This window comes from Colobus angolensis, unplaced genomic scaffold (assembly GCF_000951035.1).
Source record: "Colobus angolensis palliatus isolate OR3802 unplaced genomic scaffold, Cang.pa_1.0 Scaffold26, whole genome shotgun sequence".
NCBI classification, from domain to species: Eukaryota; Metazoa; Chordata; class Mammalia; order Primates; family Cercopithecidae; genus Colobus; species Colobus angolensis.
The window spans coordinates 2482621-2500804 of record NW_012115821.1 but is presented as its reverse complement, the minus strand read 5'-3'; the positions used below and the strand labels follow the sequence as shown (position 1 = coordinate 2500804).

Genomic DNA, 18184 nt, shown 5'->3' with positions numbered 1-18184 from the left:
TGCAATTACATTGAGAAGGCACCATGGTGCAGTCCATTATGGAAATCATATTTACATTAATAGGGAAAGCTTTTGTTTTGCCAAGATGTGTATTTCTTTCTAAAGCATACTCATGATGAGTTTGGAAGGAGATACTAAAATGTTTGGTTTGTCTTTTCATTCCAAATGACTCTATTCCTTGGAGAAGCATTTTGTATAGTAAAACACCATTTTGCGAGTTCTTCAAATTACCAGTCTAGTTTTTTTTTTTTTAATTTAATGCTTTATTTGAGAAGAAATAATTTCAGTTCTAGGTGGTCTTTGGTATGTCCAAAGAACAAAGAGAAGGTTGAGGGTTTTATTTAAAAAGAAGAATGTTACTTGCAGTGTTAAGAGAAAGTTCATTGGTATTAGTAAAGCTCTGGGAAGCTGGGAAGCTCCAATTGGTGGGCAATGGCCACAGGTAAATTAGTCCTAGAGTTGCAACAAGTTATCTCAGCAGCTGTAGACAAAACTGGTCTCAGGCTACAGCAAGCAGTTTGAGTAGCCAGGCTCAAAGAGAACTACATTCCTGGGGCAATGTTATATGTTCTAAGTACTTTTTCCCCCTAGCTTTTTGACTCTGTTTCAATTGGGCATGATAAGAATGACCCAATTCATATGATCAATTTGCACAATTATAATAAGAGAATCAACATTTTATGTAAGCACTTAGGCTAAATAAGAAGTATTAAAACCATCCCACACGGCCAGCAGGCTTGAAACAATAGAATTTAGTCAAATAATGATTACCTGCATCAGCAATGCTGTCCATCTAGGTAGTTTCCCAAGTGATTTTTGCCAACACTCTAATTCCACATGCAGTAAACACAAACTATAAATGTTAAGAAATTGCCCATGGCATAATAGCCATCTTCCCAACTTCTCATATCTTAAGGCTAGTTCTTTTTCTAATCATTTGAAGTCACAGAGAAGGTAAGATTCTCTCAAGGGGTTTGGTGAGTTTTTTTTTTTTTTTTCAAAGCTTTATTCCTTAGGTAATATCTTCGTAATCAAATAGACTGGTCTAAGTCTCAGTCTCATTCCTTGTCAACTGGATCACTTCAGAAAAGTGTTTTAACTTCTCCAAATGCTAGCTTCTTCCACTATAATATGAGGATAGTTAACACTGACCATGAAGGGTGATCATAAGGATTAATGAGATAAGGTGTGTAAAGCTAGCCTCACTCATGGCAATGGTCACTGCTCAGCAAGAGAATGCAGCCCTTATCACTATATTGCTGAGATTTTTATTAACTAATCTTTTGCCCTATTAATTTCACGACCTCTTCTTAAATAGGTAAGTGTCAGAAGAAGATCCTATAATGTCAATGTGTGTCCTATAAAGGTTAGTTAGGACTCCAAGATATCTCAAACTTAATTGTTCATATCCCCATTTAATGATTCTTTCCTTTTTTTTCCCCAAAATAAATGTCTCTTTTCTAAGCTCTAAGTGAAGAGCATGTGACCATTCCTCAATGAGCTCCTTTATATGTTTTGGATTGTTTGGTTGAGAACCAGCTTGAGTACTTTTTAGAAAAATTGTGGGGATTTCACCATCCACTCTCTTCTGACTCAGAATATGGAATTTGTTCAGTGTGCTTTAAAAAAATTCACATTTCTGTTTCAGGTAAAGAAAAACATCTGTGTTGAGCAGAAGTTTTTCTCCACTTCTAGTAGTCTCAGGTACTAAGGTCTCAACTGACTCCAAAGAGTTATTGCTTCTCTGCAGATTCCTTTGGGGGCTCTATTTATTCTACTTTCTCCCCTCACTGGTAAAATTTGTCTTTTTTTTTTTTTTTTTTAAGAGAACTTGCTTTTACTTGCAAAGATTCTTTGAGCCTCTTTGACAGCTAGAAATAATCCTTCCATGGAGAGTCTTCCACTGGCTTCCAAAGGACTGAAGCTTAAAGTTGGGAATTTCTTTTTCAGGTTCATTACCAGAATTTCTAGAGTAACTTCACTTCCAAAAACAGAAAGATCAAGGATAGCATTTACAGAGCTGAAGATCTTGTCACTAAAATGAGAGGCTGTGAGTTCAGCATGTCTTCCTTGTTAGCTGCTGTTTCTTTTGTCTGATGACATTTTCTGCAACTTTTTTTTCTTTGCATATTACAGATGCAACTCCCTTGGATTCTTGTTGGATATATCACATCTTCAACATCTCCACCCTCATTCTTAATATCTCGGAAGGGCCTCTTCACTAATACAGCCAATAATTGATCACTAAAAAGGCCAACCAGAAGACCAGCCAATTACAACTGTTCTTTCAAAGCTTTGGATTCCTTGACATTCAAAACTGATGTCCTTCTGATGTTTCCATTTCTGGCCGATGCACCAAAATGTTACAGTTTTGCCAATGCACCACAGTGTAGCAGTCTCTCGTAGCCAGCAGCCTGAGATGTCACCCAGAAGTTCTCTGTCTCACTATCAAGAAAGTTAAGGAGCGTGGATACCAAGAGTGAGGTTGGAGTGAAAGTTTAATCAGTGAAAGAAGAAAGATCTCCGCTGCAGAGAGGGGACCTGGAAGAGGGTTGCCACCAGTCTGGTGTTAAGAGGACATCCCATGGGGACTTGCCATGGGTCAAATGTTCAGGTATTACCATATTGGGCATATTGGGAGTAGAGAGCTCCAAAGGACCACAAGTTTTATCCATACCAATGGCTGTAGCATGTCCAAGCCTTCAAGTGAGTCTTTCTTTCTTTTTTTTTTTTTTTACTTGGGGGGTGGAATCTTTATTTTTGACTAATTCCCTCTGGGCATTATTTCTAAAGAAGAGGAATTTAAGATCTAACTTCCATATAGGGGGGTTATGCTCATTAATCCCACTCCTTATGACTGCAAATTGAAGAGAAATGATATTCCCCAAAGGAATGAAGGTTGGAGGAAAACCTTTAACCCTTCTCTCCAGGAGTAATTTATCTGACAAGGATGGCAGAAGACCAATTATTGGCCTCTGCTTTCTTTGGCCTTCTCTCTTCCTATACTCCATACCTCCAGCAAGCATGTATGTATTCTTGGGCTTGATAAGGGTGAGGTCAGGTACAATCTTCTATCCAACTGGTGGCTCTGTCCACTCTACCAAGTCAACTCTTCCCAAGTTTAGACTCCAAAGTCCAGTTACAGGGTTACAATATAATAAAGTACATTTTGACTTCCAGTCTAAACTACATTCTACAATTTGGCTTCATTGGCAACGCAGCACATATCTGAATCTCATTATCTCCCATAAACCCCATACCTGATATAGTGTTCATATAGCCATCTTGCATTTGACCCTAATTTGCCTCTCTAGCCATATCGATCTCTCTTTTAATCATTCGAGTATATATACTTTTATTTCCCCAACATCCTTAGGTTTTTATGTCCACTGAAGATTTAACTGGTGGCTTATAATTCATCCATGTGGGCATTCACAGTGTTTTTAAATAATGAGTTTAATACAACTAACATAATTTATGAAAATCTGTCATTGCTGAACATGATATAAAAATTTAGGTGAAAAGCAAAGTAGCTTTGGGCAAGGGGTTGACGAAGCGACCCTACACAAGGTTTCGTCAGTAAGGAGAAAACCCAGCAAATCCAACAGGAGAAGGCTGCTTCTACTAGTCCCACTTCTAACAAATGTTATTGGTCTTTCAAGGGTTGGCTCTTAGGCTCCCAAACTTCTCCCATCCAAGCCTTCTCCCATCCTGCCATGTAATTTCTCTTCTCCCTCTTTTCCAACCTTCCCTACACAATTCAAAAATTAGAGATGCCCTATGGTCATCCAAGTTCTCTTCTAAACTGCCAATGCCCAAGGGTTGGTAAAGTCCATCAGTGATCTATGCAATGGTCTGAATTACTTGCTCTCCTCTGTTTTCTCATCTTCAGCCTGGTCTTAGCTCATGTATTGCTACAGAATCTTGAATACATGTGACAGAAACCAGTTCTAGCAAACCAAAGTTAATAAGAAAGAAAGGAAGAAAGGTAGGTATTGGAAAGGCTTTAGATAGCTCCCAGAATTAAAGGCAGAGTGAACAATACAATTCTGGTAGAGTAGGAACCAGGGTATATCTGGGGAAACTCAGCAGCATGAAGTTACAAATGGTCATTCCAAAACTACCATCTGAGGACCCTGAGTCAAGTTCCTGAATAACGCTGCTCAGTTCCTGCAGTGGTTCTCGTTGTTCTAGTGTATGTTCAGTGGGGAATTGGGGATGGTTCTGTGACTGACAGTTTATTAAAACCTCCAGCCCAAAAGAAGGAAAGTCAGGGAAACAGTGGAATTCCTGGTACTTAATCTATGAGCACTTCTGTCCCCAAAGCTACAAGTCTAAACGCTACATATATGATTACAACAGCAAATGTTGAACACTGCAAAAACCAAAGAATTACAATTAGAAGATATGTTCTAATACCCTGATTGCTTTAAACACTGGAACACTGCTGCCGATCTCGTGTGCTATTATTCATGCATTCAGTCACCATTTAGGTATATTAAGCACATGCCACATGAGGGGCAAGAGTGAACAAGAGAGACAGAGTTCCTGCCTTCACAGAGACTACTGTGTGGTGTGGAAGAGGGACTGTTTAGCAACCGTTTAAACCAGGGATAAAATGCTATGAAAGGGGAAAGAGAGGATGGTAGGAAAGCCTATAGACGGAGCAATTCATGTGGTCCAGGAATTCTAAACGCTTTGGGAAGAAGTGGCTTTCAAGCTTAGACCGAAAGAATGTGTTTGAGAGAAAAAGAAAATGTCTTGCTGTTGGTTTCTAAATTACACAATACACAGCAATGTGACATCGAGTGTATGCCCTTACCTCTTAGAGCCACAGTTCTTAATATATAAAACAGGGCCAGGTTATTACTTACCTCATTAGTGCTGTTGTGAGGATCAGAGTCTGAGGTGTCATAAGCTAATTTCCTGACCTGTGCTTATATTTTTGCTTTGCTCATGATAGGGTTGGTTACTGAATAAGACTCAATTATATAATGATCATTTGTTACCTATCAGGACTTTTTTGGCTATAGATGAATGAACCCCGGTATGAAAATCCCTAAGCAAAAAAGGAAAGTTTAGAGAGGCTATTTTGATATTTCACGTAACAGTTAGGCAGTAAGAATGTCAGGGAGGAAGCAGGGTCTTGGAAAGGATGTAGTCAGGGGCTCAAATGCAGCCAAGACACTTAACTCTTTCTGCCTGTCAACTTCAATTTCTGGCTCACTGACTTCTCCTATAAGGAGGAACACTTGGCCACGGCAACTCTCAAGCTTCACCTTTCACAACTTCAGTCCCTGGAGAAAGAAAATCTCAACCTTTAGTGCCCCACATTCAAGAATCTGATCCCAGAGAAGGGCTTCAGTTGACCTTGTTGGAGTCAGGTACTCACCTCTGGATAAACTAGCAGTCAACAGAAAACAGGGTACTAGAGTATAAAACAGTGGCTTCTACAGCAACCAGGGAAATAAGGCTTAACAGAGACATTCTCAAAAGAAGGAGACACAGGCAGAGCCAAGCAGAAAATCTCATAAATGTGGACTAGATCTTTTTTTTTTCAACGCAAGTTCCTTCTTTAAAATGATGCAAAAGCTGCAACTAATTGAATAAACAAAGCACACATTCTTTTAAAAGCTGAAATTCTGTTTGGGGACAAAAATCATCACCTGAGTTTCAGAAATCACTGAGCACACATTCATTAGCTTTGCTCATGCAAAAGTTTTCCTGCAGGCCTGTAGTTCAATGCCCCATTCTAATTAGACACTAGCTTTCTTTAAGGGGTAGGGAGTAGGGTGGGGGTAAAAGCTGTAATGTGATAGAGTATTTTAAAAATAACCCTAAGGAGGCATTGTTGCTGAGAGCTTCTCTGTGGCCCTAAGAATGTCACAGAACTTAGTAAACTAAGTTGGGAATTATGAGCCATGCCCTGGAGACCTCTGAAGTGTGTCTGCTCCCACACTTAATGATCAAAACCATACTCCCACAGGTGACTGTTTTGTGAAGATGTCTAACAAGAAATGAGAAGGAGGAGAAAAAGGGGGAGGAGGAAGAAAAGAGAGAGAGGGATTGGGGGAAAAACAAAGGAGACAGGAAAATGACAGCAGTCTAACCTGGGCAATGCTGTAACATCTTCCTTAAAAGAGCATGTTTCATGTGAGCATTTCAAACAGTGGAGATTTTTCTAGAAGCTTACTGATGCCAATTTCCTTTTAACTGAAGAATCAAATCTTTAACCAACAGTTCCTAAAATATATTAGAGGGGGCAGGAAGTACATCCTTCGTCCAAGGATTGTCAAAGTGTGGGGCTTGTGCCACTGTCTGAAGTGACCTCAGATGATCCCCATAGGGGTGCCTAAATAACATGGCATCCCAGGGTAAACAGTTACTCTTTTTTGGTTCGCTTTTAATCCCTCTGAATTAATATGTGACAGTGTTTTTCACTTCTACATATTTAGTACTTCTCTAACGCCAACTCTATCCCCTGTTGTACAGAAACAGCAGATGCTCGGCTAGGCAGGAGAACCTAGAAAGAACTGAATAACACGGTGTGTTTCATTGCACTGAATATCCCAATAATGTTCGGTTTCAGGCTAGGAATATCAGTCTTCCTTTGAGAGTAGGCATGTAAAGCTGCTTCCTAAAAATTTTTTTGTAGTTCAAAAAAGGCAGTACATGGAAAGAAAAATATCAACAGTGGTAGTACCAGATGTTCCAAAAGTACTCTCTTAGTTACTAAGTATGTATGCTTCTAGGTTCATGGGTCAAAAGGAAGACTCCATGTTGCCAACCCATGTCAAATATTTCAGGTGAGAAGACTGCCTGTGGCTTCTAAGGCCTTTGCCAGAGCGTCTTGGCTTTTAAAATAAATCTTAAGAGCTGCTTCTTTCCTCCAGTCCAAGATTGCATTTTCCCTATGAAGTGCTTACACTGATGATAATAAAGATTATAATGATTTAGAATCCCATAGAGGTTTCCTCTGAAAATCTTTACTCTAAGAAGATATTTTGGAGTCTGTGATAGAAAGTATGCCAAGGTTCAGGATTTCACTAATGAAAAGCTTAAAATGGATTGTAGAACTGCCTCACCTCATATTAATGATGAAACACTGGAAAATATGGGACCATATTGGGAAATGGTCACCAAAGGGACATTTCCCTACAATTCATGCTGGGAAACTTCATGAGGAGAAGACACAGAAAACCTGGAAACTGCTGGTGGAAAAACAGTTATGGATCTCTTTGCCAACTTCTACAAATAAAAAGCAATAAACGTTAACCAACTGTGGACCCTTACAGTTATTTTTAAAATCAACAGAAATAAAATAGAAGATTTAATTTCCATTATGATGACCTTACCAAAAGCCCCAAATTATTTTATTTGAAAGAAAATGTCACTTAAAAATAAAAACCAGTTACATTCAACAAATACATAATGAAACCAGAACCCTGCTCACTGAGGTTTTTGTCGGTTCAGCTTGCCAATTTGGTTCTCCTTGAAATAAAATACACCTTAGCTTTCTTTTCCCTTTAAACAAAAAATCTAGGCAACTACATTCTCCTGTGTCTTTGGTTTACTTCTTTATTTGAATTTCTCTTCTTTTTTATGCACAGTTCTTTAAAAACATTACCTCAAAGCCTTTTGAGCAAGGGGTAGGATGTTTTGAGCAAGGGATGGGAAGTTAAAATAATCTTAGTGCATTTATTTAGGAGATTACAAATACAAGGAATGAAGAGCAACAGAAGAATGATTTAACAGTTCAAGACAAAGAAGAAGTGGTCATAAGCTCTGTAAGATTGACTGCCCAGTCAGATTCCCATAGGGGCTGGATGGGGAAGGTGGAGGCCTGGTTATAAGACACAATGCATTCTAGAATTCTACCAGGTGCTATTATATATTTGTACCAGGTACTATTGTTACAAGATCTTTGGGGTGTCGATTTTCTGGCAGGAAACCTCTGTGGCCAATGGTGCCTTTGCTTGAGTTCTTGTCCTGTGTCCAGGAAGACTGAGGTATACAGACAAGAAGAGGGAAAGCAAGATGAAGAGGAGCTCTATTAAGTGTTAGAACAGCTCAGAGGAGACCCACAGTGATTAGCTCCTATCTGTAGGCAGGTCATCACATCAAGTGTTCAGCTCTCAGTGGAGAGGAGTCTCTGGAGAGAGTTACTGTTTTTTACAGCTGGTATTCCTGACTCTAGGTCCCTGAAGCTCTTAGCAGAGAGGATAGCTCATCTCTGCTGCTGGTTGTCCAGTCATCTCCAGCTATCAGCAGAGAGGATAACTCCTCTCTGCAGCTGGTCGTCTCATCGTCTCTCCATCCTGTCTGTCCTCTGCCCTGCTCTGACTGAGCCTGAGGCTTTTATGGGCCTCAGAGGAGGGAAGTATGTGCTGATTCATCCATGGGCAGCCATGGGCAGCCATGGGCAGGTCCAGGAAAAAGCACCATGAGTTCCTCCTCCAGTAGGCAGGACTGGCAGCTTGGTTCCCAGGCTTCAGGTCTGCCCCGGCCTGAAGGTGGGGCTTCTCTGGGGACCCCCCAACCTTCTCCCCAGGAGCCTGTCTGCCTGCCATGACCATCCATGGCACCCAGGTTGCTGGCACCAAGGGGCACCTGCAGGCCAGTTCCCAACTGTCCTCAACCCCCCTCAGCTTCCCCTCCCATGCTCCTCTATGCCCAAAGCCCTGAGGGGGCCAGGGCAGCAGGGGGCTGGCATGTCAGCACTGCCCTGAGGGTGCACACACCTGGTTGGGCTGTGACAGTGCCTAGGCTTGGCCCCAACTCCACTCCGAGATTGGAGTGGGTGCCAGGAGTGGGGGAAGGCAAGGCAGCTAGAACAGGCACCTCAGAGCCTGCAAGGGCAAGTGGGGCCTTTGAGGCCCCCCTAAGAGTACAGGGATGCCTGGATCTACAGCTGCAGTTTGAACAGCTGCAGCTGCACCAGGGTGGGGGGCACCTGCCTGCTTTGTGAAGCAGGAGGCCCAGATCTACAGCCAGGACTTCGGCGGCTACAGCCTCGCTCAGGAGAACAGAGCTCCTGCCTACTCTCAGCTCCCAGAAGCACAGAGGTGCCTGGGTTGCAGCCACAGCTTGGGTAGCTGCAGTTGCAACTGGGGAGCTCCCACCCCACCAACTCGGAAGGGGTAGGGCTCCCACTTGTCCCTGGTTCCTGCTGGCTCCATGGAGCATGGCACCTGGCCCAGCCTCCTCACAGCCTGGGGTTGGGGCTCCAGGTCCTTGCTGGGCCTGGGCCAGCATACAGGACAGGGGCAATGTTGCTGAAAGCTCCCCCTGTGGCCCTGGTGCTCGGGGTGACCCAGAGCTCCGCCTCATCTGGTGCAACCCAGCCTAGCTCCATCGTGGTGGCTCCCAGGGCAGCAGGCTGCAGGTGTGGGGCTGTCCACCTCCCTGTGCCCTCCCTGCAGCGGCCAGTGTGATGGTAGCAGCCACATGAGACAACCCACCGTTGCCATCGCTATTATGTATTTAGCATCTCTGTAACACCAATACATGCAGATATATGTATTCTAGAATACAATAATTACAGATGATTCTAGGCTGAGATACAATGCATTCTAGAATACAGTGTATTCTAGAATAGTGGTAGTGCACATACACACACATTGGCTACATGGGGCAGTTCAATAGAGCAATTGCATGTAGTTGCCATGTTGGGCATAAAGAGTCTTGCTCTGAATTTTTCCCAAGTTGGCTGGAAATCTGGTTATTGTTGCTTTTGATATAAAACATCAGGTTTCTAACTGTTGCCAACTAATTCAAAACATTTATTTTTATTATTTTCCGTAAGTTATTGGGGTAAAGGTGGTATTTGGTTACATGAGTAAGTTCTTTAGTGATCTGTGAGATTTTGATGCATCCATCAACCAAGCAGTATACACTACACCATATTTGTGGTCTTTTATCCCTCGCCCCTCTCCCACTCTTCCCCGCAAGTCCCCAAAGTCCATTGTATCATTCTTATGCCTTTCCATCCTTATAGCTTAGCCCCCCAAAACATTTTTATAAAACACTCTATGGACAAAAGAAAACATATTCATGAGTTTGATTTGGCCTGTGGATTGCTGGTTTGAATCTCTGTCAGGTAACTAAGCCATTAAGTCTTGGGAACTGAATCTATAACTTCACTCTGGAGTGAGCAGAAGGGGATTTACATTGAATCTTGGAAAGAAAAGGGGGGCAAATGTGTATAAGGAGAAGGGAGAGACAGTGGCAGACATACTACATGGGGAGGAAAGCATAAAAGAAGCTCCGAAGCAGGAAGGCTCAAGGAATGTTGAACAAACACTGAAGAGATTAGTTTGGTTAGAAAAGAAAACCCACATACTGATGTGAGGCAAAGTAGCAAATGTTAAGAAGCAATGTTTGCTCATTTCTGCTTGCCAGAATAATTTCACAAAGCCTCTGACTCTGTGAAGATATGCAACTCTCTAGAAAGATACTTTGAAAAGACAAAACAGGATCGATAAAAGACAAAACATGTCCTTGCCCCCAAGGTCTCTTGTTTCAGCCACTATATTCCTTAAAAGATAAATGACCCTAGACCTTGCCCTTCTCTATACTTAAGATAATGTCTGACAGGGTCAGTGATTATGCCTCTGTAATCTATAACCAGATGTACTCTTACACCCAAACCTTGATGTGATTCTGCTTTAACGTGATTTCTGAACAAATCTGACGTGATTTTGCATGTACTGAATCTCCACCACCTGTACTTGAACACACTGGGCTGAAATACTGTGCTGGAGCAGTCTCATAGAACCTCTTTAAATGGCTAATCCCAGGCTATAGGCCTGAGTCTATAGTCACCAGCAAGGCTTCTGAATAAAACTAACTTTAAATCTTTAAAAGCTTTTTTTTTCCCCTTTAGATGACACTGAGAAAGTCAGAGATAAGGCATGTAAAGCAAATGAAGGATCAGATAGATAAGGATCTTAAATATTAAGCTAAGAAAGTTGAATTTTATTTCATAGGCAAGGAAGATTTGGGGGTCTAGAGATTGGGTTTTCCAATAGAACTAACCCAGTCTATCTGGAAGAGAAAGAGACTACAGGAGAAGAGACTGGTCAGGAGACTCCACTATCTCAGAACTGGTGGAGGCAAGAAGAATTGAAAGCTAGTGAATGAGACAGATCTATGGCAATGGATAAATCCACAGGACTCATAATCTGTTTCCTCTTAGAAGATGTCAAAAGATCACTCTTCTGTTTGGGGCCCTTGGTATTTGCAGGCATCCTAGTGCAAATATCCAGGAAGACATTTGGAATCTGAATTTAGGAAGCTGTCCAGGGATGCTGAGGCAGTTGGAGTGCTAGCCACATGAGGATGGCCCACAGACAAAGGGAGAGGATTCACGGAGAGAGGAAGCATGAACCTGGGAAGGTGAATACCCAATATCTATGTTTCTTACAGCTTACCTCAAAAACCTTGCTAAATTGAGAAATCACTACCCTTGAATTTGTGATTAAGTGATCTCAAATAAAAATGCATTCTGTTTTATTTGTATTATTGTATGTATCACCTAATTTAAATGTGCCCATTGTAAAATTTCATCTCTTCCACCAGATTATGTTTTAAGAGGAAAAAGAAAAGAAAAGAAAGAAAGAAAGAAAGAGAAAGAAAAAAAGAAAGAGAGAAAAAGGAGCTTTGGAGTAGATATTGCCTTATCAAGGGTGGTTAAAATGGAGCCTGTTAAGGATCTGAGAATTACCTGAAGGCTCCTTCCAGTCCTATGAGTAAATAACACCAGAGCTTTTGTCCAAAAATTCATTTTATAGCCAGAGAAATTAAAGGCCCTTCAATTCAAAATTCACCTGACAGCTATCAGTTGCTTTACCATGCAACCAGAGCTTGGCTCTCTGAAGGCTTCACATTATGTTAGAAAGATGGCACTAATTAAAAATGTACCCACCTCAGAGTCCAGAAATTAACTTCTATGGTCAACTGATTTTCTTCAAAGGTGCCAAGCCAATTCATAAGGAAAGCATAGTCTTTTCAACAAATCATGCTGAGACAACTGGATAGCCACATGAAAAATAATAAAATTGGACCCCTACTTCATATCACATAGAAAAAACAACTAAAAGCATAGCATAGACATAGCCATAAAAGTTTAAGGTATAGGCCTGGCACGGTGGCTCACACTTGTAATCCTAGCACTTTGGGAGGCTAAGGTGGGCGGATTATGAAGTCAGGAGTTCGAGACCAGCCTGGCCAACACAGTAAAACCCCGTCTCTACTAAAAATACAAAAATTAGCTGGGCATGGTGGTGGATGCCTGTAATCCCAGCTACTCAGGAGGCTGAGGCAGAAGAATCACCTGAACCCAGGAGGCAGAGGTTGCAGTGAATCAAGATTGCGCCACTGCACTCCAGCCTGGGTGACAGAGCGAGACTCCATCTCAAAAAAAAAAAAAAGTTTAAGATATAAAACGCTTCAAAGAAAAGACAGTAGTAAATCTTTGTGACCTTGGGTTAGGCAACAATTCCTTAGATATGACACCCAGCACAAGCAGTAAAAGAGAAGGTTGATACATTGGACATCACTGAAATTTTTAAAAATTTTGTGCTTCAAAGGACACTGTCAAGAATGTGAAAAGATAATCCACTGTCTGGGAGAAATATTGCAAATCATATATCTAATAAGAAACTTATATGCAGAATATATAAAGAACTCTAATAACTTAATACAATGACAAATAAACCAATATAAAAATGGGTAAAAAATATGAATAGACATTTCTCCAAAGGAAATATGCAAATGATATATATATATATAAAATATACATATACATATATAAGCGAGCCAATCTAAAAATGATTGGCAAAGGATTTGAATAGACATTTCTCCAAAGAAAATATATAAATGAGTAGTAGGTACATGAAAAGATGCTCAGCCTCATTATTCATTAGGGAAATGCAAATCAAAACCACAGTGAGTTGCCACTTTATACCCACTAGAATGGCTATAATAAGAAAGACAGATAATAAATGTTGGCAAACAGGTGGAAAGAAACAAGAACCTTCACACATTACTGGTGTATATGTAAAATGGTGCAGCCACTTTGGAAAACTCTAGCAGTTCCTCAAAAATTAAACATAGTGTTGCCATATAGCCCAGAATTCTATTCCTAGGTATTCACTGGAGAGAAATAAAAACATATGTCCATCCCAAGATATGCACACAGCTGTTCACAGAAGCATTTTTCACAAGAGCCAAAAAATGAGAACAAGCCAACTGATGAATAGGTAAATAAAATGTGATTTATCTACACAATAGAATACTATTCAGCAATAAAAAGGAATAAAGTACTGATAGAGCTACAACATGGTTGAACCTCAAACACATTCTTACAAGCCAGTCAGAAAAACCACAATCTTATGATCCCACATATATGAAATGTCCAGAATAGGCAATCTAGGGAGATAGAATGTGGATGAATGGCTGTCGAGGGCTGGGGGAGTTGGGAGGATGGGAAGTAACTGCTAGTGGGTATGGGTTTCTTTTTGGGATGATGAAAATATTCCAAAGTAAGATTATGGTGCTGGTTGCCCTAATATGATTACACTAAAAGCCACTGAATTGTATATTTTAAACATGAACAAACATTTTAAATGAGATGATGGTTTATAAATTATATCCCAATGAAGGCTTAAAAACTTTCATCTATCATGTGCTGCATGAAGTTTTCAGCACTAGTCAGAGAGGGTCTCTTAATCTCGTTAGTCTCTTTTCTTTAAGATCTTTGCATCAGTTCTTCTTTTTGTCATGAATGCCTTGATTCTTTCTATCACAAACTTGCTTCTCTTATCTTCCAAAACAGCTTCAAGTTCCTGTCTCTCAAACATGCCAGGCTTGTTCCTGTTTCAGGCATTTGCAATGGTGCTTCCTTCTACTTGGAAAGTTCTCTCCCTTGCCTCTGCAGGACTGCCTCCTTCTCACCACTGAGGTTTAACTCAAAAGAGAAGTCTTAGACTTCCATAGCTCCAGCAGCCCACAGTCACCACCTACCTCTCATTGTATTTGTGTCATGGCAAGTACCTAACTGTAGCTTCTGTCTTGGTTTCCATATTCCCATTTGTATTTGTTTGCTCGCTTGCTAAAGGATTTACTGTGTATCTTCCTCACTAGATCATATGTTCCCTGAGGACGGGAGCTCTGTCATAGCTGCCCCCACCACACCAGGCCTACGATAAGAGATGTTGGTCAATGCCTTTAGGGTGAATGAAGCACTAGATAAGGTTGCTTGCTTCTGCCCTAGTAATAGGATGAAAAAGAATGAAGTCTTTTCCCTCTCTGAAACTCCACCCTCATTCATCCCCACCCCTCCAAGAAGGAGCCAGAATTTCCTTAACAACTTTTTGATGCTAAAAACCTCTCCCCGAGAGACTGATTTCAGAAAAATAAATTCCTCTTCACCTAAAGGTGCAGCGCCAGCTCAATGAAAATTGTTTCAGTAAAACTAGTCTCAAGCAAGATCAATAGGAGGAAAGAGAAAAAAGCAACAAAGACTAGCTTGCACTTCCAATGCAAGGAAAATCAAAGCAGAGTCGGTCCCAGGGGAGTTCAAACAATAGAAACAATAGGTCGGGAAGCCATGCAGCCATTACCCAGACAAAATGAAGATCACTCCAGGAAAATGAAGAAGAGAATGAAGCATAGCTTACTGTGGAATTTGTCCTCAAATTTATAGCTGACTTTATGAGAAGAACTGCAAAGCATCTAGTCCTTCAATATTGAAAGACGGAAGGAAGGAAGAGAAAGGAAAAAAGAAAGAAAAAGATAAGATGAGAAAAAGATGTTTTAAAATAAAAAAGCAAAAGCATTTCCTCACCTAATCTTCTTCTGGATAAAAGAGCTAGTGAGAGAATCAAAAGAAAGAAAATGACCCCTATTTGCAATTAAAGAAAGCTTTACATAAAAGCACATATCTTATTCTATTTCCTGAACTTCTCTTCTGCAAAAAGAACAAAAAGACAGAAAAAGAAGAAAAGAGACAAGGTTAAAGTTACAAATACAAAATCAAACAAATGATGCTGGCTTCCTTTTTAACCTAAGCACAACACAGTCAATTAATAAAATGTCAAAAGGCTTTCACAATTTACCTGTGACACCATGAGAGACATCACATCCAAATAACGTGCTGGTATGCAAGCCTCCAGCTAGATTCACAAGAGGAACGAAGACCAAGTTCAGATACAGCAACTCACACCATTGCAACCAAGTCTCCAGGTATGAACATCTGAAGACCAGTAACATATCTCAAAGACCACTAAATTATTTAGGACCATCATTCAGGAAGTGTTCTCATGCTCAAACAAGCGGAGATCAGAGATTAGACCTAAGCCCCCTCTTCCCCCTCCTCCGCCCTACCCTCCACAAGTCCCAAGACAGTCTGCCAAGAACAAGTTTAGTATCAGCTTATCATAGGCTCTAGTCTTAGCCTTGCAATTACATCCTGCCCTGGCAGGAAGCTGAACCTGGCAATCAAGATTCCCTCTCATCTCTGTTTTCTATATCTTGCATGCTTGGGGAGGCGGCAGAGCATGTGGTATGACCACATGCAGAGTGAAAGTTTGCAAGACCTGCATTTGAATCCTGATTTTGGCACTTCTCCCGTGTGAGCTTGGCAGCTCACTTCACCTCTGAGGGCCTGTTTCTCACTGGTGAACAAGGGCCAGCGATCCCTCTTTAAAGGGTTATGAACATCTAATAATTCCTGGCAGCCAGTAGCTTGCTCAATAAGTGTTAGTCCCCTTTACACAGTAAAAGTATTAGCTAAACAGAAATCCAGCATTCTAACCTGGGCAGGTCTCTTTGATTTGAGAAAAAAATGCATGCTTTAGTTTACATCATCTGATTGTATTTTGTGGATCAGTATAGATTGTTTGTAAATCCTTCTGGAAGAAGGCATGAGATATATCCGATATAAATATACATTCTTGGAGGAATTGAGGGACCTTGGTATGTGCATAAATTCAGTATGCCCTTCTGCGACCCTGGAAGAAACCATTTTGTCAGGGAACCACGCATCCCTAATTTACCTGATTTGTAATTTCAGGGTTTCATAAAGTGAAGGCACAACTATAATTACCCTTAGTACTCCATTTAGGCAGTCATAATTTTTGACAAACTCTGATGCTTGGCAACCTAACCTTCTAGCATGTCTGGAATGTCTTGTATGTCTGCTTAGTTATTTGCAAGCTTTCTAAATAGACCTCTACCACTTCACGGCTGGTAAACGTTTCCAGTTACATTTTAGTCCTCTTGTTGGTCTTCTAAGTATGACATATATTCTATGTTTTATGTATGAGCATTTTAAAGATGAGGGATAATTCACAGCAACCATCTCTGTATCTTCAGTCTCAGGTGCTCCATTAGGATTCTTAAGTGACCGGATGAAGTCATTATCGAAGCAAGAGCTGTTACTTGAAGAACTGGCAAACTTAAATTTTATCTTACAAGCAGCCAACAATGCACATTTTTTATACACAATCAAAAGCACAAACTCGCACTCACATGCATGAGTTTTAGCTTAATTTCCAGTTTAACATTTAGAAAAGGGAACTGTTGGCCAAATAAACTTGTCAATTTATCAAATTATGAGGGGAAAGTAGAGTACAATACAAGATCCAATCTTACTGCCTCAAGTATTTGAAAGGTGGGGTCAAGAGTACAAACTCAAAATGCTGCTAAGGGCCAATAAGACAGAAAACATAAGTATATAATCAAGGCCATGTGGGAGCAATAGGGAGTGGTGGGGCTTGGGGCAAACTGGAAAACCATCCCCCGCCTTAATCTTTTTTTTTTTTTTTTTAATATTTTGCTAGCCAAACAAAACACATTGTGAGCTGCATTTAGACCAGGTCTGGCTGCTATCTGAAAATTCCTAGTTACTGGAATGGAAGGTTAGGTACAAAGTAAGGAAACATTTTAAGGTCCTAGAAGTTTGACCACTGTATCTAGGTAGATCTCTCTGGTTCTCTACACCAGCACTCCCTTTATTCCCCCTCCTAGCATTTACAGCCTCTGTAATTAGTTTCCCTTTTTATTTGCTTACTTCTTTAGAATTCTCTCTCTCTCTCTCTCTCTCAATGGCAGGGGCTGTGTTTATGTTGCTTATTGTTATCATCAGCCCTCGCCAGGGTGAGGGACGTAATTTGTTCTCATAAAGACTGCTGAATGGATCAAGCAAGGAGTATGATACGTATTGTCATCCTATGACATATCTTGTTCATCTTGGGACCCCAAGCACATAGTAGTACAATAGTAATGATAAGTAGTGGGGTGCAGTAGTGGAGTGCAATCATAGCTTGCTACAGCCTCAAACTCTTGGCCTCAAGCAATTCTCTCGCCTCAGCCTCTGGAGTACCTGGGACTACAGGTGTAAGTCACTGTACCCAGCTAATTTTTTAAAATAAATTTGTAGAGATAGGGTCTTGATATGTTGCCCAGGCCGGTCTCGAACTCTTGGCATCAAGTGGTTCTCCCACCTTCACCTTCCAAAGCACTGGGATTATAGGCATGAGCCACAGCACCCAACCATGATAGTATTTCTTGGATGAAATTATTGGTGATCATGTTCCACCACGAATGGTTAACCACAGGGAGGTGGTTTATGTTGGGTGGGTCCAGGGTCTAGAAATAGATGTGGTCACTAGGCTGAGGAGATGATTGGGCACCAGATCCAGCTCCGCAAGGAAGTTCAGTAAGACAGAAAACAGCAAGTTTTATGAATACTAATAAAGCATGACTAGTAATCTAAGCAAGTTGCTGGCATCGGGGATGTCTGAGGCTGGCTAAAAATAGAGAATCCAGAAAGGGTCAGTGTTCCCAGATAAAGGTATGTGGTCTGCCTCAAGTAAGCAACTGATAATAGAACAACAATCATGAGAGTTGAAGGCTGAGTTCACACATGTCGCAAGGGGCATGGTAGTCAAAGTCACAACAGAGAATAGGTACTAAGAAACAATCAGCTGAGTGCGGTGGCTTATACATGTAATCCTAGCACTTTGGGAGGCCAAGGTGGGTGGATCACCTGAAGTCAGGGGTTCGAGACCAGCCTGACTAACATGGTGAAACTCTGTCTCTACTAAAAACACAAAAATTAGCTGGGCGTGGTGGCAGGCACCTGTGATACCAGCTACTTGGAAGGCTGAGGCAGGAGATT

The 18184-nt window shown here is 41.1% G+C and overlaps 1 pseudogene; it reads right to left on the bottom strand.

The window, feature by feature from the left end:
* Positions 1-1271: 1271 nt before the first annotated feature.
* The window catches only part of LOC105515456, a 54844-nt pseudogene continuing 37931 nt past the window's right edge, over positions 1272-18184 (bottom strand).